Source organism: Uranotaenia lowii, chromosome 3 (genome assembly GCF_029784155.1).
Source record: "Uranotaenia lowii strain MFRU-FL chromosome 3, ASM2978415v1, whole genome shotgun sequence".
NCBI lineage: Eukaryota > Metazoa > Arthropoda > Insecta > Diptera > Culicidae > Uranotaenia > Uranotaenia lowii.
The window spans coordinates 345,359,754-345,384,658 of NC_073693.1; the positions used below are offsets into that span (position 1 = coordinate 345,359,754).

Below are 24,905 nucleotides of genomic sequence, written 5' to 3' on the forward strand. Positions count from 1 at the left end.
TAGCTCGTTTACTAGTAATCGGACATTCAAAATTTTGACAGCATTTTGTTGCCTGTAAAAAGTAGGGGAGAGTGGGGTATCATGGGACACTTTTTTTTTTGTTTCATATCTTCTTTAAAAGATAAGATAAAATGAAAAAAAAATAAATGGAAAGGTTTTCTACATCAAACGAAAGGCAGGGCTTGTGATATAGCTCAGTTGGTAAGTCTGTTGTCTCCTGAGCCGATGTCCACGAGTTCGAGCCCAAGAGCAAACATCGAACACAGTTGTACCGGATAAGTTTTTCAATAACGATCCGCCAACTGTAACGTTGATAAAGTCGCGAATGCCATAAAGATGGTAAAACGACTATAATCGAAACAAAAAAAAAACAAACGAAAGGTTTTTGAGATACACGCATTCGTAACTGTCCCATTTCTAAAAGGACTAAGCTTTAGAATGCACTTTAGCCTGTTTGAAAAGAGGTTACAGGTACACAAATATCTTTTTTGAGAAGAAAAAAATGCCGACCCAATGTGAAGGGAATTGAAAGCCAAAGTCGACTTTCAGGGATAATTGCCATTTGCCATTGCCAATTGCCATTTGCCGGATATTTTCCGTGACCACTAAAATCATACCTGCTTAAATACTTATTTATTTTTAATTTTATTTTTTCCGTCTCACGACATAATCTGATGAATAATATTCCTCCAATTCACTCGGTCCATGGCACCGTTCTCGGGCATCCCTCATATGCCAGATCACACTTCCCTTGGTCTAACCACCTCGCTCGTTGTGCCCCTGCTCGTCTCGTTTCTACCGGATTCGCAGCGAACACCTTTTTTTCAGTTGTCGGGCATTCTCGCGACATGTCCTGCTCATCGTATCCGTCCGGTCTTCGCCCCCTTCTGAATACCATGTAAGCCGTAGAGTCGCGCGAGCTCGTGGTTCATCCTTCGCCTCCACACTGCGTTCTCCTGTACGCCGTCAAAGATGGTTCTAAACACTCGTCGCTCGAATACTCCGAGTGTGCGCAGGTCTTTCTAGAGCAATATCCATGTCTCGTCCCCGTAGAGAACACTTCGTGCGTGGGCTAACTCTTCTCAACCGCAATTGCTTGTGGAGTCTATTTTAGGCACGACTTCCGAACCATCAAAAATCCTATAAACATTTTTCGTATTGAATGAAATTAAAAGGGAAGCAAATGATGGCTATCCAAAGAGAGAAAATAATAAAAGTTTCGGTACACGTTCGGTACGGTCGACTTCTGATTGACCACGTTACGACTAGCTAAGCAGTTAGCACATGATACCGTTCGGTTGATTTTTTTGTATCTAGTTAGTGTAGGGTTGCCATCCGTCCCGCAAAAGCGGGACATGTCCCGCTTTTTTGTCGAATGTCCCGCCGTCCCGCTTTTTCCTCGAAATGTCCCGCTTTTTTTCTTGGATTTTGTTTTAAAGTTCACTGACTTACACTAGTAAAAATCAAGCTTTAGCCTCAATTTGAATTCATTGGTTCACCACATAAAATCTTTCAAATACGTCTTTTACCTCAAATAAGTAGCATTTTTAATAGTTTATAAAAGACAATACTAATACCGTATTTATTTATGCCGAGTGTTGCACTAGTGTTGCACTGGTGCACCACTAGGTGCTGTCAAACTGTTTGTTTATTCGAACGGTGTTGCACTGGTTTTGACCTGGTGTTGCACTGCCATCGGGCGGTGGTGTCCCGAAAATTTTGTCAATGTTGCGAGAGAGCGTGTGAGTGAGTTAGCTAGCAATACACTGGCGACAATTTGTGTCTGTTTTTGTCGGGTACGGGGGAACACTGATCGAGGGGAGAAAACAAATACGGTATAAATCACTCTAATGATCTTAGCATTACAGTAAGATTCAGATTTAGTTTAACGTTTTTCTCCCACCAATGCAATGTAAATAACTTTGTTATGAAGAAAATAAGGTTATAGATCATAACCTTATTTAAGATATATTTAAGAAAAAAAAAACTGAACAAATCAATCCGCGTAACAAAACCTTAGTGTACTTTCTATGAACAACTGTACGAATAAGTTTGGCTATGCAATTAAGCATTTTTAGAGAATTTCTAAGATGTCCCGCTTTTTTCGGCTGTGTCCCGCTTTTTTCGTGAAATGTCCCGCTTTTTTCTGAAAGTATCTGGCAAGCCTAAGTTAGTGTTATTTTTTAAAAACGTGCAAACCTTAACCTTAACCGCGTGCGTATCGCAGTTATCAAAGAAAACATTTTCTAGCTTAAAACGAATCCTGACAAATATTACCTTTCAAATCTGATTCCTCATTCGATCCAAGTAGCTCGGATAGTGCGGATGTCATTTTTTCACTTCCGTTTTCAAGTAAAATTTCTTCCGAAAAATCGAAAATTGGCTGATTTTTTAAGTACAAAGTGCAGTTTTGTCACTAATCGTGATTTTTCCTGCTTTCACAATACAAAAACTGGTAAGAGGCAGTCACCAGCTTGTCAACAGCAGCAGATTGGTTGCCGTTTTCGTCAACACCACCAAGGCCATCGTTATCAAAAGGGTGTTCTTTGTTCGCTCTGAACATATGGGTTTGCGTACCGAGGAGGGCGTTCCGAGGATTCTGGTTCTGATTGCCGTGATCGGGATACAAGGAGGACCCAGCATTTTGCCAGACGTTGCCATCTTCAATCAACGAAGGACGACTAAGAGGTTGAGTCGGTGCCGGACTAAACATATTAACTCGCTAAGAAATGCTTGCCAACAGAACCCGCAGCTCGAGGTGCCCACCGTAAGTCGCATTAATGGCGTTAACTCGGAAGCGCCCTCGCTGAGTTCGCATTTTGCTCTCGTCGGGTGTGGTTGCAGTTCCTTGGTGATGCGAAGTTTAGAATGTGTACGGATTATATGCATGAGTTTTTCGAAGTTAAACAACGATGTGTTTGGTTTCAAAATAGTGCTGTGCTTTGCTACCCATTTGATAAAATAGTATCAACGAAAAAGTGAAATAAGTCCATGAAACCAACAAAATGTCTTTACAAAATGCGTCCGAAATTGTGATGGCGTTTATTCGTGCAGTTCCGGAATTCAAAAGGATTTGAAGAGCATTTAAGGTCTTTGATAAGAGAATCTAAAAGAGAAGTTGGTTTCTGTTAACACTTAATATGAAATTAATGATCCAGTGATTTTGTTAAAATAAGACTTACATGCATTATCGAAAAGTTTAAGACAAAGCTTACATGCTTGCAGAGGACTCGTCAGTTAAGGTGTGGTGTGGAAAAATAAATGTCCCACTTTCGTGTGGTTGCCATAGCGACGCATGTGAATGGCCTGGCTTGCTGGGATCGAATTATATTGTCGCTATTCAATTTATGTGGATATTACAGCGGGTTAAACGATAAGTTTTCCACTTAAATTTATTTTGGAAATACCAGGCACACGCCTCCAGGGTCCATAACACGTTGACGTCGCGGTTCGGCGATATGTTCATTCTAGAGCTGGTGAAGTTTCGGAAGTTCCACATCAAACACATCCGTTCGGAGGACCAATCGACAGATATATTCACCAAAAGGCTTCCCAAGGCACAGCATCGTAAGCTGTTCAAGTTACTGAGCGTGCGAATTGAGGGGAGTTGTTGAAGCTCACTCGCAACGACCGAACTTTATCTCCCGGCAATTTTTGCAGACTGACGAACCGCGTGGCAAATGTAAACAATAACAGAGTGTTGCAAGTGAGAGAGAACGTCAATTCACTATTGTTCTAGAATCGACGAAGAAGTAATTCGTAGTGTTCACTGTAATTGTTGCCAGGTAAACAGATGGGAAATCATTAGGGAAGAGTTGCCAATATAACGGATGGATAATCCGACATATCAATCACTATTGAAACCTGGCCTTTTCATAAGACTTGACGAGAATCAAGATGATTATGTTATCAGTATCCGATACAAAATATTATTGCATGTTTTTTATATCACATCAACTTAATTCACCGAAAGTCTGAGCTTACGAATCAATGCGTTTTGCAGACTCGCGAAACCCAAAAATGAAATGGGCAAAAAATCCAGATTCGCAAAAATGATACCTGCGCCCATGGGGCGTCCGTGCCGGTATAAATCGATCGGTTGATCGCATAGTTACTCTCCAATGCAAAAATTCTCCAATTCTGCACGAATTTAATCGGCTGTTGCGACGCGCCGCGACGCCAAGAATCACCGCCATCAGCTGGGCTTTGCAGTTGGCTTGGCGCAACTCCAGCCTGCGAGCTTATTTGCTTATGCGCAAAACAACTTTCAGTTTCGACCACACCGTGGCCGGTTTCAGGCGCGCTTTTTCTCCTCTTCGTCGTTTGCGTTTGCAAATTTCCCATTTCTTTGCAATCCGTCGCGCGGTTTCCCAATTTTTGGTTTTTTTTTTTAAATTCTGTTTTGAGTTGTTTCCAATCTTTCTCCCCGCCTTTCTCGATCGATTTTTGTCGGTTGGTTAAAGTGTTTGTGTTTTGATTTTTTTTTCGTTACGGATCATCTACTGCAAGTTCTACGTTAGTGCAATTCTTTTTACTATTTCTAAAGTCAAATTTAAAAGTTTCGGAGTGTGTGTGATTTTGTTTCTAGTTTTCTTCATAGAAGTTCGAGTTGATAGGCCGAAGGCCTATCATTTGGATTTATTAAATTTTCAAATCCAGCTCTAAACGAATTCCAACCGTCCAGTGATGTTGTAATGCATGTTTTTCTCTTACTTTTTTTTCTCTTCATCGGTGATCCCACTTCAACTATGGTACTTGCACGTTGTTGCTGAACAACTGTCATAATAAAGCGCGCGCGGGCTCTTTCTTCAGTTGAAGTTTACCATTAAGTCGTCTTTTTTTGGTTTATTTGAATCGAGTTGCTGTTGCTGCTGCTGGACGCCGTCTCAGGCGACGTCGTATTCGTCGTCATCGTCGTCGTTGTTTTTCGGGGCACACGTGAGGTAATTCATGCAAACAAATCTCTTCGTAGATTATTTTTGTTCGTTTTATTTTTTGTCTCTCTGAGGTGGTGAGGGAGGACTGGTAAGATTTCAGGAGGGTAAAATGCACCCCCTCACCTGTCCAATTTGCCCACCTTTGTAGTTGTTTCTGGGTAATGGTTTGACATGCAAAGAAAGAAAGCAAGTGTAGGTTAAGTGATATCATACCTAGTTGTCTGTGGCTGCAAGGCGTCTCGACGTTGTGGCCCAAAGAAGGCTTGAAGACATAAACTTTTTCCACCCACCACCCACCTCCTTGTATCAGTTCTTGAACTTCGATAGCTCAAAACTAACGAAAGTAAAAGTGCCAAGTTTATGTGTTTAATTTTGTTTTTATTTTTGGGACCCACCTATATTTCACTTGAAAGTTGCTGAAAAAAGGGGAAGCGGAAATCGAAGAGCTGTGCACGACATTTGAGATTGGAATCGAAAATTTATTGCGAGCGCTCAGAAAATGGGAAGTAAACAAAAAAAAGCAAAAGCGAAATAGTGTCAACTCACAAATCTTCTCACAAAATGTAACACAAGTTGAAACAGCTAAACTTAAAAAAAAGTGCAACAAGAAGTGTAAGAAAGCACGAAAGTTCAACTCAGCTACCCGGCAAGTGTGAAAGTGTGAAAATTATGATGTGAAATAAAATCGGATTCGGAAGCCGATGAATGGAACAACAACAAGCGGAAAACGAAGACCCAAGACATCAAGTGCGAGAAAAAAGGAGAAAGATTTGATAAGAGGGTCGGTTGAATGAGAGCAAAACTTTTAAGTAAGCCAAATGACACAATCGAAGGAAGAAGTGAGGGGTGAAGTGGGTGGTGGCTGATGATGATTCAATATTTAATTTGAGAAAAAAATGTATGAAGGAAGAAAGAAGAAAATTTGCGGTGCAACAATTTTCCAACCGATAATATCGCTGTAATGCGACATGCGGAAGCTTCGGAATTTTTTGGTTTGGTGTTTTCCAATTTTATTTTCTCTGGTTGTGGGTGGTAGGGGGCAAAATTTTCGCGTAACATTTTGGCATGCCAAAAGCGACTGGTTCCGGGGGCAGAATCCGGATCATACTCACATACCGATTGTATGGTTGTGAATTTATATTTTTCAAACTGGCGTTTGCTGTTATGTATGTGGAGCATAAGTAAATGTGAAGAGTGGCTAAGTGAAGCATGGAAGACTTTTTCGTTGCTTTCAGATGGGAAAATGTTGCAAAGTTGATGAAAAATCAATTCCAATTCCTTCCAAAGACGTCTTTCAAGCTTCGGATTGTTCAACAAAAACAGTTAAATTTTGTTTTTTTAACCTTGAGATAATTTACAAATATTGGAAATGAAACAATAATTTCAAATCCATAAAATTCAGCAAAAAAGCACAAATAAGAGCTGAATTATGCAACATTTTATCAAAACATACATTCATTGTCTAGAATACTGGGGTTTCAGTGAAATCAATGTTTGACAATGATAACTTTTTTTTGGTTGTTTTTGCTGCCAGAAATAGCAATGAAAATTTTGTAAGCGATTCATTCAGTCCTGAATTAGCACAACGAGTTTTAATTTTATATGAAACTAGCAGACCCGGTAAACTTCGTCTTACCATGTTCAACTTGGCGGCCATTTTTAATTTTTCCTAGTTTACTTCACATTTCCCTTTACTCGAATCGTCCCGCTCAATTCTATCAAAATTAAACCAAAGAATTTAAACTCAACGGGTCTTCTAAATCCAATTTTCGTAACTTGTTCAATAAATAACTGTATGTTGATAGTATGTATGTTTCATTTGCTGTATTCCATTCAGTAGATTTATTCCGTTTTGTTATATTGTTTTTAATATCGGGACAATTTTTGGAGTATTTGCCGAATATTTTGCCTGACGCAGCGCTTTCAGCTCACAATTAGCTTTGGATGATGTATTTTTTTAGAGCCGAAGAAATAAAAAACATAAGAAAAGATTGTTTACGAACCATTTTCAAACAGCTTTTAATTCACCATCCTCATCCTTCGAAGCAGTTTGAATTAAAATCCATATTTTCACCAAAATCATTTCCAAAAAGATTCGCCTGATACTTAAGTTATAGACTTTACACATTTCAACTTAAAGTGTTCCCAAACAGCACTTGTCATGGCATTACTTCTGGCGATTTTGTGTATGGCAAATTCCTTTTTTTTATTCAAGCAAAAAATGCAAATTAATTCCTTTGAACTTTAACTCAATGAATCAAAGAAACGATTGGTTTTGAAAAGAGGAAAACATATGTTTAGATATATTCACCCATTATTTTAAAGATTTTAATTGAAGCAGTTCTGATTTCAAAATTTCCTGAACATTGTTGGTGGTGATCTGTGATTTCATTTAGGATTATGTTATATTTTTAAGATTTAATAACATTTAATTGAAAATCTGATTTTTTTTAAATTTAATAGATCGAAAAGAAATAATCTGTTAAGGCTTCGATGGTTTCATGAGTTCATTTTGTATCCTGGAAATTTTCATATAAACAAAACCTTAATAAAGTTATGTGACTTTTTTACTGTAAATCCTAATTTTCCAAAATGAAACACCGGTCAAATCCTAATGAATATCAGCACAGTTCAACTTTCATATTCTCTGAAAAAAAGTTATATTTTCAAAAAAAAATATTAGTTATGTTGACAAAAAGAAATATCGAAGTATACATTTGTCCCATTTATTGGGGCAAGTGAAAACAAATAGGTCTTTTTCAGATGCGTCAGTGAAAAGACTTTAAAATGAATTTAATACTTGTTCTTGTTTGTCTGTTCTATCAACTTTCCTTGCTATATCCTAAGTTTTTCTCCGGAATAAATGAATGATTGCTACTTCAATTTCACTGAATGCTGTTCAACCAAAAGCCCTTGATTTACAAAGACCTTTATAATAATTTTGAATATCCGCTTCAGACTCAACACTCGGGATATCCTTTCTGGCCATTTTGGAGATAAAATTCTTGAATTGTAGATGTTTCATTGCTAAATGGTGCGTTTTCACTTATTCCACCAAAGAAATTACATGAATTTATATTACTTTTAACACTTTCAGGTCATATTAAAAGTTCATCATAAAAATCTGCTGCCCCTGGAATATCAATCACAAAAAAACTTTTCAACAAAAAAGTGAATTAAAAGTCTCTTCTATGTAGCCAAAATATGTTAAACAAAAACATTTTTCATGTTAAGTTCGTGCTTGAATTGTGTGTAAACAAACAATAAACGTGTAAACAGTTTTTTGGTGAATGATTTTAGAAAAAGAGTTAAGTTTATTTAATCAAATTTTTTTTTGGGCCCAACAATTTTTAGATGAAGAAATAATGTATAGGGGAGAGTGGGGTATCGTGGGCCATGGGGAAACGTGGGCCACTTTTAATATCTCAGAAGTGTGTTGAGATAAAAATCTCAAACCAACTGTTATCGTCGTCGCTTTGCGTGAGCATATATTCCTATATGTTGTTGACTGAAATACGCATCATATGCTTCTTTTATTTCTCAAGCTAAAAAAAGTTAGAAAAATTTACTTACATAATTAAAAAAAAAACACTCGCTAATTTCATCGATGGGGAACCTAAAGTGCATAACAAAAATATGCTCATACGCTTATGATCTTAGTTTTGTCATGATCTTTCACGTGGAAAAGGAATTTTTGATGAAACATCAATAAGTCACACACACGCAACCAATTTTCAAATCATAGCTTGTGGGGAATCGTGGGCCACACATCTTGAATCACCTATATTTTTATGTTTTTCTACACATTCAGAACTTAATATACGTTTTACCTATCTGTAAAGCTTTCTTATGCCAAATGAAGAGTTTTGAAAAATATTTTGTCCATCCTTTATAAGAAATTTTGCCAAAACGTTCGCGAGCCAGGTTTTGGAATCTATGCGATCATACACAGCTCTCTTTTTTATTTCATCATCTGAAATTGCTTCAAAATAACGAAATGAATTAAGAAATCACAATTTTAGGTCAACTCATAAACTTTGCATGTTATTTGGTCAATGTGGATTTGGTGGCCAACGATTCCCCACCATTTTTCAAAAACCAAAAAAATATTGCTTTTTTTTTAAACAGTCAGAATTTGGGGAAAATAACTTATTGAAAATTTAAAAAATATACCTTATGATACCATGAAAATGTAGAAAACCATATCATTTTTTATTTTCATTTTATCTTTTATAATAAAGAAGTTATGGAACAACGAAAAAAAGTGGCCCATGATTCCCCACTCTCCCATACATTTTTTGTAAAAGTTGATAGTTTGCACTTGCTCTAGTCTACTTTCTTACTTGAAAATTCTTCCGGAGAATGCATGTCCTCACTTTTTGTTATTAAAAAGTAGATTATTTTATTGATAACTTCAATTTACGTTTGCAAAAAATCAAATAGTTCATTCGGCCTTTTAAAACTTCAATCCTATCTCATCTATTTCAAAGAACAGATTCTTGTTGAGAGGACGAATGACCAAGTTGGTTAAAATCCTCTATAAATAAACAAAATAGAATAAAATAGACTCTTGTTCAGTTAATGTGTCTAGCATTCTAGGCGTATTGGATTATACGAAATGGAATGTAAAGCTTCCCAATTTCTTATTTTCAAACGTCCGCAAAGTGTCATAACATTATTTTTATATTTTTCTTTACCAAATTCATATTTTTTGGACAACAATTTACCACTTAAATTAACACGAATTAAAAATGGTTTTAATATTTGAAATCGTTTATATGGTTTGGATTCTATCGATAAAATATCAATCCGTGTCACACTAGGCGTCATTTATTACCATGTGTTGTGTACAAATAAGCAAGATAAATAAACACAATTAGGTTGCATATCGCACCCATGTGCATAAGAAATATAGGTACTTGGTTGAGAAATAGGCGCCTAATTTTTAAATTTTTCCAGCGATCAATGAACAGTATGCTTTGGTTACCATTTCTTGCATCGACGTTTGCTAGCGACGCCTCGTCCATGGAGACGAAAAACAAACCCCTCGAAGAAAAGAAAATCTCTAAAAATGGATGCCTGACTTTTCAATTTCAGATTTTGGCCAAACAAATATTATATGTTTTATTCGATCAGCAAAATGTCAACCTGAGTCACATCTAGGCGTCATTCATAACCATGTGCTGTAGAAATGAGCTAGGAATCAAGAACAAAAAAAATCACATCAAGGCTTCATATCGCCACCACTTGCATTGTACATATGCTTGGTTGAGAAATACGCGCCAAAATATTCTCACTGATCAGTATGCTATGCCATGGTTACAATATTCTAACGACGTCTGCTCGCGACGCCTCAACCTTGGAAACGAAAAACAAACCGCCCAAAGGAAAAAAAATCTCGAAAAAATGGAAGCCATGACTTTTATTTCATTCAAAAAACTACAAATTTAATTATTACGGACAATTGATGCGCCTTTATGTTGTTTTTATTCGATATAAACCGATTCGCATGGCTACAGAATATTCTAAAAATAATTTTATTCGAATCGTTTGGGTCATTTCGGAGGAGTAGTACTACAAACACTGTTACAAGAGAATTTTATATAATAGATTGTTTATAAGTTGGTCTTTGTTTTTTAATTCTAAATTTATATATTCTGAAAACATGATATTTAAAACTAAATTTTAAATAGGAAACATATAGTTTCCACCTTCTGTCCTTTCCAGGGCCCAATATTTCGATTGAAAGTGACAAATTATACAGAGCTAGGAATTGAATTATATTAAATCATGTTTTCAAACTATCGATCACGATTTTGAATTTATCTTTAGAAAGTACGAAAAAAAATTTGAACTTGCAACTTAAAGTTAAATATTAATGCGCAATGTTAACGAAATATGTATAATCTTTGTACTTCCAATATTTACAACAAAATTTGGATTTGATTATTTTTATTTTATCAGTTGTTTATTGACCATATCCCAAGCTGTAATTTTTCAGCTTAATTGATCATGTTGTATCTGAAATATGTAAAGTTGTAATTTTGAACTTCAAAGTTTTTTAAGCCTTTTATTTTAAAAACACGAAGAATTTTAATGTAGAAAAGAGTTTTATTTTTGACTTTGATCTCTGGCAGTCATGAAATAATAATACTTTTTATTCTTCTTATCAAATAAAATCAAATTATATATTTTTTTTTTCCTTATCGAGAATTCAAATTTCAAATCGTGATTGAATTTGTTAAGTGAAATGTTTAATAAGATGAATTAAAAATAACAATCATTATCATTTTCTAACAATTTTTAATCTTGGTTAATTTTTAACCTGGTCTAACATGTTTTTGAGAATTCATTGTTTTTTAAATCTGTGCATTAATTTTTATGTCCGAAGCTTTATTTGTTATTTTGATTGGCATTCTTTTATGGTGCTTCGAAAAGATTGATTTCAAATTTGAAAACAAGACTGTTTAGAATTTATTTGCAAATTTCTTGTGCAGAATAAGGAACATAATTTTGAATAATTTATCAATGACTCACCGGAAACAGCATTGATTTGAAACATCCATTCTGATTGGTTTTGATAATTTTGATTTAGCGCTAAGGAAATATTTTAAACCATTTTTCAAAAATTGCATAGTCACAGGGACTGAAGAACTTTTCAGAACTTTTTTTGTAGCTATATTAACACACTAAAACCTTTTTCCTAAATTTTCAAAGAAAATTTTAGTTTTTTATATTTTTGTTAGAGTTGTTATGTACATAACTCAGATACTTCAACTTATGCGAAAAGTAAAATATGTACACATTTATCTATTTGTTTCCATTTTTTTCCAACCCATTTACATTTTTTGGTTGGATTTGGAATCTGATTTTTGGAATATTCGAAGGAGGAGGTAACAAAAGAAGAATTTGACATTTTTTTCGGGCCTAGTATAAACTTAAGCTCGATTATCTTGATAGAAGTTTCTAGATTAGGATTGCAAGAATATTTTCAGCATGCATCGGGGCCGGAAAATCCGGGCAATTTTATATAAAAATCTGGCAAAATTCAGGCATATGATTTCAAAATTGACGACGAAAGTCCGGGAAATACCCGAACAAATCAGGTCAAAGCTCAGAATATTTTTTAACACAAAACAAGAGAAAAAAAATTGATATAAAATTTCATTTTTTTATCTTCGACATGTTTTCCATCGTATTTTAGGAATAATTAATAAACTCTCATGATTTTTTTTTTGCAAAAGTTACTCAATAAATTTTGTTTTGGAGGCGTAAATAAAAATCCGGGCAACCGGGCCTTGACTGTTCACAAATTTTGCATTTAATATCCAGGACAACCTAGATAAACCTGACAACCTTACTCAAGATCTGTAAAGATAATAACTTCAAATTAATTTATTTCAAAATTATAGAATATCATAATCTAAGGAAACAATTGAAAAGTCGATTAAGGTTTATTTGTGTAAAAACATCAACGGATCACATGTTGATCCTAATGATAACTTAATAAAAATAATGAATTAAAAACTAGTTAAATCTACAAAGTTCTCGAAACCATTAAAATTTTTCTTCGGAAAGTAGTCCTTGAAGCGTCAAAGTCGAAGTACTCGGCGAAGCGGTTAAAAGTTCTCAAAATTCCAATAAGAGCGCTGTTGGCTCCGTAGTTATTCAGACGGATGGGAACATAGAGCTGTAGATTCTGGTTCCTTAATCCTCGGGGTCGCACACTGAGAGGAATAGCCTCCAGCAGCATGGGAGCGTCAATCCTCGACGCAAGGAGATCCGCTACGACTAGAGCACGTGCAGCATTACGACGAATTTGAAGCGTGTCTAAATCAATTAGGCGGCATCGGTTTTCGTAACTGGGTAAACGAAACGGATCTAACCAGTTCAAGTGTCGCAGGGCATACAGTATGAAACGCCGCTGGATAGCCTCTATTCGTTCAGCTCCGTTCTGGTAAAATGGGCACCAAACTGCAGATGCATATTCAAGCGTTGAGCGAACTATGCTGCAATACAAACTTTTTAGGCAGTACACATCTTTAAACTCCTTTGTTACGCGAAATAAGAAGCCAAGACTTCTAGAAGCTTTATCTACGATGTAATTCGTATGAGTCTTAAACTCCAGCCGATGGTCTAGGACATAGGTCGGCAACCTGCGGCTCGCGAGCCGCATGCGGCTCTTTTGATGGAAAGCTGCGGCTCTTTAGGTCACTGCGCTTATGTCCTATATATTTTTGAATAAAATATTTATAAAATCGTGCAAAAGCGGTATTAGAGTCTTGTGACCTGACACATGGATTTTCATAGGTCCAGAAGAAAATTTTAAAATTGCATTCGCTGTAGGAACATGCGGCCAGGACCAAATGGCAAAATATCATTTTTCTGAAGCCTAATTTTACAATTTCTTGCTTTGCACTGCTTTTGAAGCATCATCATAGAGATCAAGATTTAATTTATCATTCACCGTAAATTCAAATTATTTTATATTTTCAGGACTCGCAATCACTTTTGTGCCCTCTATGAAAATTGATCCGTTGAAATTTCCAAAAACTTATTAGAAATGATCAACCATTCCGAAAAATATTCTCACTTTATCACGTAACGACATAGAAATGTTGGATAAACCACCAATCCTATCACATTTATTTAAATTAAAAACGAAAATTTTAATGTATCGAAATATACTGGTATACCATCAACATTCCAGATTGCCCGAAAAGTTGGAAGTTGACAGGTCCGGACCGGTCGCCCAGATATCGAAGAAAATGGCCCGGATTTTTCCAAGATTATTAACAATTCGCAAAAAATTCCAAAATTTCATCTGGTAATTCGTAATTCCAAAATTTTCAAATTCCCGGTTTTATCGATCGATATTTTATGATCTTCCCAGTTTTGAAATACATTTTTTAACGAAAATATTTTTTTTCAATGTAAACTTAAGGTTATGATGATGTTTGTTGGGATTTCTACAGAATACAGTTTAAGCCGGTTTTAATGAGTTGAGTTGAGTACGTATACCAATCGATTCTTCATATCTCAGTTTACATAAAAATTGCTTTCTCGACCACAGAATTTGACTATTGAGCCTTTGTTTCTGAATTCTGAAATTTGAAATATAATCATCAACAATTAAATTCGGATGAATCACAGATCTATAAATCAAAACTTAAATATTTTATGTTTGGATTCATGACTCGAATTTTAACTGATTGATATTCTTATTTAACTTTATATTTTCTACAATTTTGGGAACAGAATCCGCTAAATTCTATTCCTTCTATTATTCTATTTTTTTTATTCTCGTCTTGAATACCGAGTGAGGTGGACTTGGCATGTTAATCTAAAATTATAAGGCTTGAACTTACGCTTTAATATTGTGAAAATTTCTTATTGTGATTTGTGATTTTTATGATCTGTATTTTTTTTTTAATTTTTAATCAATAAAGAATGCTTTTACCAGTAAAAAAAGCAAAATGTTTAACAACGATTTAGTATCTTGTTCTACCTTTTGTTCATTTAATTAAAGAACCATGTTACATGGTTCTCCGCCACTCATTTTTAATTTTTCTGTTTTGTCGCATTTTTCCCCGTAAATCTTGTGAATTCTCGACTCTCAAAGGTTAAAAATTAAAATTATTCGTGAAAAAAATTCAAACATATAAGTTTTTCGCTATTCAAAAATTTGTTAAATTCATAAATGTCAAAAAAAGAAAAAAACAATTTTTTTTTAAATTCTTACACTTCAGAGCACTAAAAGCTATGCACTGAGCTAAGATATCTCGATTTTTCAAGAAATTCTTATCTTTTGCTCACATTTTCTCCATGGAATTTAGATCCCGATTTTATATTGATATTGAGAGAAAAACATGATAATATTAATAAAAATTTAGAATTCCATAAGTTTAATTAGGAGAAAAATGATGCATAAGGAATTTATACGGTTTTGATTTGAAATTCCAGGTTTTTCCGGTTTTCCCGGTTCCATTTCAAATTCCCGTTTTGTCCCGGTTTTGAGTCTTTGAACACATTTAAAATTAGAAGTGTGATGTGGCAGTCAATATTTACCGAAAGCACACAAACTTTGACCAAAATTTCAGTAGCGGAAATATTTTTTTATTCATTTTAGTTAATTACAGAGTTGATCACCGGTGATTTATTTTTACCAATTTCTATTTTGGAACTTTTAAAGTATCCACGAACTGATATTGCCAGTTAAAATGTACTGTTTCTTTATAATTTGTTACGAATTTTCTGTGGATTCTATCAAATCATATTATTACAGATTTATACTGGTCAAACCACAGATTTCTTTTTCCAGTAATTCAAGCTTTAGTAAGCATGAATGAATAATCTACAATTTATTGTATTCATTTTTCATTCCATTGATCACACAATACTGACACAAAATGAGATTTTTGAATTGGTGCTTAAAATCTGAAGACACGTCCGCTTGATGTCATGAATTTTGAAATTCTACTAGTTGTCGGAAGAATAATTTTTGAAGATTAAGATTTTCGACAACATCAATTTAAGTTGAATTTTTCGTCATTCTTCTAGATATTGGAAAGGATCAGCAGAAGAAAATTTATTTCTCTCCACTTTGTTATTTTAAAAGCTTTTTTCTGTCGAAGAAATTATAAATATTCTGATTTTATAATACATTCAAATCTCTAACACCATGCAAAGAATTCATTTAAGCTCAAGTTTAGATTTAAGTCCAAGAGTTCCAAGAGTTAGAAAGCTTTGGTGTGGCTCTTTCAAACTCTGATATTTTAGAAATTTGAAGTTTTTGGCTCTTCCGACTAAAAAGGTTGCCGACCACTGGTCTAGGATAACGCCCAGATCGTTGATGTGGTCCACCCGGGCGATGATTTCGTTCCCAAGAGTGTACTCTGCGTGAAGAGGGTTCCGCTTGCGAGAAAAAAAAATGACCGCACATTTGCTGTGGTTCAGAGGCAAGCAGTTGGTGTCACACCAGTGAGCGAAGGTGTTGAACTGCCTTTGCAAGAGATCGATATCGTCTTGGCCATTGATGGTGTGGAAAAGTTTGAGGTCGTCGGCATACGCAAGTTTTGGGCCGTCCAATAGAGTGAGAACATCGTTAAAATAGATGACAAAAATTATCGGTCCCAAGTGGCTTCCCTGTGGCACACCTGAACAAGCCGAGAATTGTCTTGAAAAGTAATTTCCAGTTTGCACAGATAACTTTCGTCCCGTTAAATAGCTTCGAAACCAGTCCAGTAGGGATCCACAGAATCCTAAGCGTTCGAGTTTAGCAATAGCAATATCGTGATTTACTTTATCGAAAGCAGCAGACAGATCAGTATAGATGGCGTCAGTTTGTGACTTCAAGGTGAAGCTATCTTGCACGAACGATGTAAAAGTCAGCAAATTTGTTGTCGTGGATCGTTTCGGCAGAAATCCGTGCTGATCATTGGAAAAGTATTGTTTTGAGGACGAGTAAATCGGATCCAGAACAACCAATTCGAACAGTTTGGCTATCGAACAAAGAGCTGATATTCCGCGGTAGTTGTTCACATCTTTCTTATTTCCCTTTTTGTGTACTGGGAACATGTAAGCTTCTTTCCAGAGCGAGGGAAAGGTTGCGAAGTCCAGCGAAGCTCGAAAAATATGTCTGATGGGAGTCAGCAAGTGTTGAATGAAACGTTTCAAGAATATAGCTGGTATCCCGTCCGGACCCGTAGATGATGAATTTTTAAGCTTTGCTGTCGCCCTTAAAATGGCTGCGTCATCGAAGGCAATACCGTTTAAGGAAGAATCTAGAGGTGTGATATTTCCTACAGCCATATCCAGTTGCTCTGAGGAAATGGACCCAGTTGTGAAAACGCTAGAAAATTTCTCGGCAAAGAGGTTGCATATTTCAAGATCGGTGTTCGCTGTGTGGCCGTTAAAAAACATTTGAGACGGAAGCCCAGATTCTTTCCGCTGATTTTTAACGTACTTCCAGAAAGATCTCGGGTTGGTCTTAAAATTACGCTGTAGTCGGTGGAGATAGTTCTGGTAGCAGCGCCTACTACTTTTTTTGTACGCCGTGTTCAGCTGGCGGTATTCTTCCTTTGTGCAGAGGGACTTGTGCTTGCTGAAGTTTCGAAGAGCACGGTTTTTTGCCGTCTTCAGTTGTCGCAGTTTATTAGTGGCCCAGGGAGCTCGTGGGTTGGAGGGTAAGCTACGTTTCGGAACATGGCGGTCAATTATATAATTCAGTATATTTGAAAAAGTCGCAGCGGCTGCATCGGGATTAGACATATCGAGCTCGTTCTCCCATTCGATAGAATCCAGGACGAGTGAGATAGCTTCGTAGTCGACGTTTTTGAAGTCCTGGTAGAAGGGAGCGGTTTCCTCTATAGGAGCGTTAACTCTAGTGACATCGAGTGAGACCACTAAAGCTGGGTGATGGGAAACAACTTTAACAAGAGGGGCAGGAGCTAAATCAATAGTTGGATTCCTGAAGCCTTCGTTTATGAAGCAGAGGTCTAGCATACGGCCGTTTTCGTTTTCAAAGCTGTTGATCTGGCGAAGAGTCGCGGTGCTCAAAGAGTCCAGGAAGATGTTGGAAGGAGCCGAGAAATAGGAGCGCATAGGATCTGGGAACAAAAAGCCGCCATCGGAAGGACACCATTTCAAGCCAGGCATGTTGAAATCACCGATAACAAGAATATCATCTACGGGAGAGCAGATTGAGCTCACTTTGGAGAGGCAGCGCGAGAAAGACTCAGCTACAACCAGATCACTTGAGCGATCAGGAGGCACGTACACTACGCATAAGTACAGTTTTCGGTCACCGAGATCAATGCGGGCCCAAAGAAGTTCCAAATCGTTCCAGGAACTGTCTTCGATCAGCTGAGCCGCGAGTCGGGACTTTACGGCAAGCAAAACTCCGCCACCAGTTGATTTTTTGCTGTTCAGGGGGCTTCAATCGCAACGGAATACTACATAGTCTGAGCCGATAATTTGGCTGGATAAGGTGCGGTCGTTTAGCCATGTTTCCGTAAAGGCGATAATTTCGTAGCAGGAACTTGACGTGGCAAGGAGGTAGTCAACCAGACAGGAATTCACACCACCGACGTTCTGGTAGTAAACGTTGATAGGCTCAGATGTGTCGGGTGCAGAATAAGAACGAAGATCCCTAGAAATGCAAATTCCATCATGTATCCCCAATAGTAAAATAAGGAGTTGTAACTAGTAAGTTAATAGTTTTGAAGATTTTTAGAACTTTTGAAAAGTCGTTTTTAAAATTTTAATACTGTCAAAATTGTCGAAATTGTCAAAAATGTCAAAAATGTCAAAATTGTCAAAATTGTCAAAATTGTCAAAATTGTCAAAATTGTCAAAATTGCCAAAATTGTCAAAATTGTCAAAATTGTCAAAATTGTCAAAATTGTCAAAATTGTCAAAATTGTCAAAATTGTCAAAACTGTCAAAATTGTCAAAATTGTCAAAATTGTCAAAATTGTCAAAATTGTCAAAATTGTCAAAATTGTCAAAATTGTCAAAATTGTCAAAATTGTCAAAATTGTCAAAATTGTTAAAATTGTCAAAATTGTCAAAATTGTCAAAATTGTCAAAATTGTCAAAATTGTCAAAATTGTCAAAATTGTCAAAATTGTCAAAATTGTCAAAATGGTCAAAATTGTCAAAATTGTCAAAATTGTCAAAATTGTCAAAATTGTCAAAATTGTCAAAATTGTCAAAATTGTCAAAATTGTCAGAATTTTTATTTAAATTGCCGAAATTGTCAAAATTGTCAAAATTTTCAGTTGGTTGATGCCTCATTTGGAAGACATCAATTCTTCTTCTGCTTTGAGCGCATATTTTGAAAACATTGATCGTTCTGACGTCAAATGAATTTGATTGGTTACCTTCTCATCGATTATGCTTTCGTTTATCGATGCGCGTGGTGTTATTTATCTTCAGATTGAATTCCCTCAAATCCATCCAGGCATAGAAACGATTAGTTTATTCTGAGGCTCTTTTGACATTCTGTTTGTCAAAGCTGTATCATGTTTCGAGAGGTTCTCATAATAAATATTTCGTCATCGGCGGGTTATTTAACAAGAATCAGAAAAATAGATTTCATCTTCTACAAAAGTATTCTGGCATAAACATTTGCCCTTGGATTGTGAGTTTTTCACCGGGCAACAAACTTTTCTCGAAACACTTTTTTCCCGCCTTACAGCAGGTCTTAAAACTTTTTACTTTCTGGTTTTCCTGCGAAAATCGGGTAGTGTTTCGTCGGAAAATCAATGAACAACAACTCTATTTCAATCCCACCAGGTTGAGTTGAAGTTTTTGGCATTGTATAAAAAAAACCTAACTGTTTGTGACCGTTTTCTGAAACTTTGTGGAAGCAGAAAAAATGTAATCTAAACAACAAACATCCAGAACCCGAACTATTTTTTTGTTATTTGTGTTCAATTTTTTTTCTGGTACCCTCCAGTTGTGGTTGACAGCTTTGTGAGCTTTTGTGTAAGCTTTTTTTCCTAGTTGAACGTGTTTTATAAATATTTCATTCGACTGACTGATGTTTGTTTTGGGGTTTGGAAAATGATTTTATTCCACATGGGTTTGTGTGCTGCGTTTAATCTGTTTAAATAATCTCTGATATTGAAATTGGATTTGATTTACCGAAATTTCCATCTAGTTTTGACAGGGGAGAAATTCAATAAACATTTCAAAACAAAAATCCAAAACCATGTTGAGATTTCAAAAACTGGAGAAGAGAAAAGTAAACCTCACTGAGCCTTTTAGTTTTTGCTCATTACAGAGATTAAAGTTATGGCCATGACCAATCGATCTGATTTCGAGCTTCGTTTGGATCAGATAGTTCAATGATGGTGTTGTTGATGGTAGGATAATCGAGCTTTTCAACAGGTGAGACGGTAAAAGTGAAGCTACAGGTGAAATTAAGCATCAATTTTCGGTGCAGTTTTTCTCGCCTTTTCAACCTAAAAAAGGAACCGAATTTCACTCTTTGGAGCTATTGATATTTTTAAATGAAATTGAAATCAATGAATAAAAAATAATTATGATCAACGATTCGGTTTCTCCCTTTGAAAATAGTCAGACCTTAATGTCCATGCTAAAAGTTCCAATCCAGTCCTGTTATTTTCCCAGTAGTACAACTCCCACCCAGTTAATCGATTTCGATAAATTTGGAGGAATTTTCTGGTTAGGGACTCAGAGAACGGGGCGTTTAACGAACTGAACCAGAGCACATTATTTAACGAGTAGGGCTGAAATTAAGCCGCACGATTAAATATTCCGTCGTTGCTACAACAAATCAGACCGAACAAGCTGGTTTCCGGAAGTTTTCTGGGAAAGCTCAGCTTCGTTTAGGGTAGAGCTGGCGAAATTGCAGACTAAATCTTTTGATAAAACCATGCATAAGTAATGATAGTAGTAGATGTAGATGTAGATGATATTATGAAAATGAACAACAAAGGTTAGTCTTGAGTCCAATAAGATTCCTAAGTCTCTCACTTGACTACATCTTTCAACTATATTTTGACCTAATTTTATTGATTCTTGTCTCATTAGTTGCTTTCTCAAAAATGATATTGGGTTACATTTTTTTTACGTAAAGCTCTAGTAAACATTTTGAGCACCAGGTGTAAAAACAATTTAGTCCACGTTGAAACACTTCAGAATCCGATGGTTTACGTATTCCCAGAAAAAAATTCATATCGTCTGTGTAAATTGAAACATTGAAATCTTCCAAGATATAGTCAACACAGTTAACAAATAAAATAAACAGTAACGGGCCAAGATGAGAACCTTGAGGAACACCTGATGCTACATTTACAACTGGTGACAGACTTCCAATCAAAGTAATCAAAATATATTTTGCTATACTAAAGGCACAATCTTTTATTGGCATTATAGTAAACCGAGATAACAATCATTTATTGATGTTAACTGTTCTGCATTAGATTTGTATATGTTAATCGGTTGGTTAAAATCATGACACCCAATGACCACCCCCTAGATCTTTTAAAAGCTGTATTTTTCTTCATTTTTGCACGTTTTAGCTTCAAGATGGCATTGTATTCAAGAATAAAATAAGAAACAATCTTCAACGGGCCAAAAACTTTATAACATAATGAGATAAAGGCCAACATAATTAAAATGAAATTGGAATTAATTTTAGTTCTAAAACGTGTTTTTCTTTTAAATTCCTTACATTTCCATATACATTTATGATACAATCGTTTTTGTGACGTAACAGCAAAAATCCTAAATGGCTCTCGGCACTACCTTATTTAAATATTCCTTGAAGGTGTATTTCAAAAGTGTTTTTCTTTTCGTTCCCCTTACATGTATTTAGAGTGAATTCCGGATACATGTTTTTCAGTTGCAAACGTTGTCTGTTCCTAGCTTGCTATGATTTTTTTCTTTGGCCTTATCTAGAAAAAAATGGCTATGTAGCATGTTTGGGTCAATATTTTACAGGCGCTAGAGTGCGGTGCAGATACAGTTTCACAAAACCGTTAACACGTGTTTTATTCTTGCATTGAATACTGATTTTTTTTATTGATGAAGAACTATGGGAATCTTATCACATTGTTATGGTTAGGGTTAAATTTTTTGAAAACCTTTCGAGATCCAAACAGACTGCGAAAGGTTACGTGTTCTAAACATATTTTCCGTTTCGCTTTTTTATATTCGAGAGCTTGTAGAGGCGCTTTATCCTTGGTCGATGACCAGAAATGATTGTACGCAGATATCATAAACAGTTCAAAGAAAAAAATAAAGATTTGATTCATTCCTTTGATTGATAACATCAAATTATTGAAAATTCTTCTCTAGAAAATAATCATGTAGACTATCGTGGGAATTAATATCCTGTCACATGGCTTTCAATTTCTGGATGCGTTAAGTCAGTGGTTTTCAAACTTATTCCGAGCACACCGCCCCCCAAAGCAAATTTTGTGAAAATTTAGCCACTGACAGTTGAAATTTCGAACTTACTTTTGAAGATAACTAACTACAGAAGCTTTCATAACTCTAGAGAAAAGTCTGTCTCTTCAACTTCCAACTTCCATTACTCTTTATTCTGATAATATTTTTGTTCAAATGTTCTTCGTTGAATAGATCAACTATCACACTTTTATCTCACACAATTTTTGTTTTCTATAATATGTAGTAATTCTAGGAAAATCGGACTTTTGGAAATTTTTTCACTCAAACTGAAATATCTCATAAACTGCGCAACACCTATTATTAAAATTTTGCAAATTGATTGTTGAAAAATAAATCTAGCAGTGAGAAGTTTTTGAAAAGTTCTATCGATTGGATCCAAAGAGTAAGGAATAGTAGAAGTGGAAATGATAGCTCGCTCGCTTCTCATTTCTTTAGAATTATGAACGGCACTTTAGTTGCATAAAATTTAAAATTCCATTAAAAATTCGTACAAAAATGATTTGATTGTATTTCCAAGATATCAGACTGATGTATTTCCAAAGAAAAAATAATAAAAAAAATACTAAAATTCCATACAACTGAGCAATAATATCTTGAATTAGTATTCACAATTTTGTCATTTCACTGGACAAAATTAACAAAATAATTCAAGATGAATTTAATTTTGTTTATGATCTAATGAGCTGTAGATCTATAAGTTTAGAGTAAATTTTTGATCGAATGAAAACTGTATCCCTTAATTTCGAGAAAAAATGAGGTATGGAAAATGGATAAAACGAAAACGCGTTTTTCTTGAAAACCGTTTTGATGCACTTAATTGCTCTTTAGTTTTAAGAGATTTTAATTGTTAACATAGTTTTGGAAATGACGAAGGGTGTAGTACCGAAATCATTTCCACGAAAATTTAAATCTGATGAACGTGTCCTATCCTAAAGTTTTGTGAAAATTATTTCACATTTTTCAAGCGATTGGTTTACTTACAGTGTCGGACAATAGAATAGGACCACAGCTCAATCCAAAACAGAAAGTGACAAAACTTTGAGTAAAAAATTCCCTTTAAGTGCATCAAACCATTTACAAATTGTAAATTCCATTCTTCTAAGAAATCAAAATCATCCGTAGTTAAAACAATTGTCCTTTATTTAAAAATGTGTTTTAAGCATACTTACTGCTCTGTTGTGGTATGAGCCTACTTGGTTGAATGATTCAACTGAATCAAAGCAATCGAAAGATTCCTTTTAATTCAACCACGGTAAATGAAAAGTTCATATACCAGTATTTCGATAGCAACTTACTACCTTCTTCAGTGAACGTTTTCGATTGATGAGTGTGTATCGTTTCCCTCCCTTATATTGTTCGGGTTAGGTAAGCTACTACTAGGTAGCAAAAACCTCCGAATGCTCGGCAGTTGTGCCGTTGTCTGTTTTTTGGGTCTACCTACCCTATTCTAGGTGTTCCACCACATGATCCACCGGATGAACTCCATTCCCCTATCAGCTGAAGGAAGAGACAAGGAACTTCAATACATTTTCCAAACGGCTAATAAAAATGGATACCAAAGTAGATCCATTCAAGCCATTATAAGGAAAAAAGAAAGATTGCTTCAACGGAAATCTTTCACTACTTTAACTCCTATTCAGAAGGAGTTTCAACGAAGGTCCATGGAGTTCAACAGTGTCAACGCAGTCGAATTACGACACAAGTTGACAAAGTTTGATATTGAACTAGTGTTCACTAGCTCTAATAATCAACTGAAATCCATCTTAGGATCGACAAAAGATCCAGTGGAGCTCCTTCATAGATCTGGTGTGTACAAAATCAGTTGTTCCGACTGTGATAAGGTGTACATTGGACAAACCAAAAGGAAGTTGATTGATAGATTCGAGGAACACATGGCTATAGCTAGATCTGACTCAAAGAAGAAAATTCTTCCTTCACAGAATCCTAGATCTGCAGTAGCTTTACACATGTGTGAATCTGGTCACTCTATTGATCGAGGAAATGTCTCGCTGATCCGGTCTTTGAACAGTAATTCGCTTAAATTGGATGTTGCTGAAAGCATTGAAATCTTCAATGAAAAATCAGTTCATCTCTTAAACGGAGACACCGGACCAGGTCACACTTGGTTGTTCAAATTCTGAGGTAGAAAGAAATACAATAATTTACCTGACAATGCCCAAAAACGGGTAGAAAATAATTTAGCACTACCAGAAAACACCCAGAATAGGGTAGGTAGACCCAAAAAACAGACAACGGCACAACTGCCGAGCATTCGGAGGTTTTTGCTACCTAGTAGTAGCTTACCTAACCCGAACAATATAAGGGAGGGAAACGATACACACTCATCAATCGAAAACGTTCACTGAAGAAGGTAGTAAGTTGCTATCGAAATACTGGTATATGAACTTTTCATTTACCGTGGTTGAATTAAAAGGAATCTTTCGATTGCTTTGATTCAGCATGATGGGTCAGAGCGGTTTACCTGTGGTCCGGGTTCCAAATTCCAGCCTTCGATATCCGCACTTGTGATAGGTTGCCCTGATCCAACGTTGAAAAATTTATAACGAACGACAGTATGCTTGGTTGGTTACCAAATCGATGACCAACCGTGCGCTCGTTATTGCTTCGCCAAAACCACCAGCTGCTTCGGAATAGTGCTTCACAGGTTCCTCTGGTTTCTGAACGGGCCGTGGCAGTAAACTATTCAGCACTATTGGTAGCAACTCTTATCACCAGCAGCAACGAAGAGCAATCGACCCAAAGCAACTTGGATACAAATCACTCCACCAGCAACCAAACTTAATTACATGCAATATCATGCAATTCTAAACTCCAACGGTTCACCACTGGACCAAACGCGATTTTTCTCAAAAGCACTTCAGTTGTAAAAACGCACAGTTCGAACTTAAGTTTAGATTTTATTCGCTTAAAATAACTAGGCAATAACGACTTAACTTAAAGGGCAAAAATATTTCGTGCTATTGTACGTTCTGAACGGGCTATGGTGTGCGACTAACAAGTCCA

General features: G+C 35.8%; 1 protein-coding gene across 2 annotated transcripts in view; it reads left to right on the forward strand.

The window, feature by feature from the left end:
* The first annotated feature begins 4,293 nt into the window (after positions 1 to 4,293).
* The window catches only part of LOC129751947 (UDP-glucosyltransferase 2), a 184,376-nt gene continuing 163,764 nt past the window's right edge, over positions 4,294 to 24,905 (forward strand). For both annotated transcript variants that reach the window (XM_055747739.1, XM_055747737.1), the window contains exons 1-2: positions 4,294 to 4,515; positions 4,791 to 4,943. The gene's annotated coding sequence lies outside the window, so the exon portion shown is untranslated. The remainder of the gene's footprint in view (positions 4,516 to 4,790; positions 4,944 to 24,905) is intronic.